The sequence below is a fragment of the Trachymyrmex septentrionalis genome, unplaced genomic scaffold (genome assembly GCF_001594115.1).
Source record: "Trachymyrmex septentrionalis isolate Tsep2-gDNA-1 unplaced genomic scaffold, Tsep1.0 scaffold235, whole genome shotgun sequence".
In the NCBI taxonomy this organism is placed as follows: domain Eukaryota; kingdom Metazoa; phylum Arthropoda; class Insecta; order Hymenoptera; family Formicidae; genus Trachymyrmex; species Trachymyrmex septentrionalis.
The window spans coordinates 431,831-432,869 of record NW_017305392.1 but is presented as its reverse complement, the minus strand read 5'-3'; the positions used below and the strand labels follow the sequence as shown (position 1 = coordinate 432,869).

The 1,039-nt window shown below is 26.8% G+C and overlaps 1 pseudogene; it reads right to left on the bottom strand.

The window, feature by feature from the left end:
• Positions 1–1,039, bottom strand: part of LOC108748583 — a 9,079-nt pseudogene that overhangs the window by 6,582 nt on the left and 1,458 nt on the right.

The window sequence follows — 1,039 nt, the reverse complement described above, 5'->3', positions numbered from 1 at the left end:
ATAATTAACATATTTTATAATATATACATATATATATATATGTACAGTACAATAAATCAGTGAATAAAAATACAAATAAACACTTCCCTATAATACAGAATAAAATTGGAATCAAATATCTTCTTTATGTAATATATGGGAAAATCTATATTTAAAGTGTTATATTTCGAAAATACGGAATCATACTAAAACAAAACAAGATAAATTTTAAAAATTACAGTTGATGGAATAGTGTGACACACGAATAAAATTTTGATTAAAAAATCGTCGCAGTTACAATGATAGGAAAAAGCTCAGAATAATACCTTGTGATATGTTACACGCGTCCTACAAAATTTGCAAAAGCAGGAAAAGTTTAAATTTGCATAAGGTTAATTTTGTTTTGAAACCGTCAATTTACCAATAAATGTACATTTTCTGATACATTATCTCTAATTATATTTTTATACATTTTAATTAATCATTCTTGTTAAGGGAGGTCGAAGATTTCAACGAAGAATAAATCGTCATCCAAATTAGATAATTTTACACATTCTGTCAAGTCTTTTGGAAGAATTGGAAAGATTCTTCTTAATACAATCCTCAGATTTTGAAGCGCTCTGTGCGAATCTGTGTTCAGATAAAATGTGACAAAATTAGATAAAGTGATAAAATATTTGACATTTATAATTATATATTAAGTATTTGACAATATTATACAATGGTACATGATAATATTATTCACAACTTTTAAATAAGAAAACAAATTTTATTTCAAAGTTAAGTCCTCATAGAGAATAAAAGTGATTTCTGATCTCAATTTTAATTGTGACATTTTTTCATCTCGATCTTAACACGTCCGCGTTGTCCTTCCTTTTAATACTGTGGAACGTTTTAAGACTATTAAAGACTATGACCTTAGCAGGAAACATTTTGAAATGTTTAGAAAGTGTTGTAATAACGTTGTAACGTTGAAATCAGAATGATTTATATAGAAAAAGTTGAATAAATTATATCTGTTTAGGCTTACACGCGTACGCTCGCATCCACGCACATACTC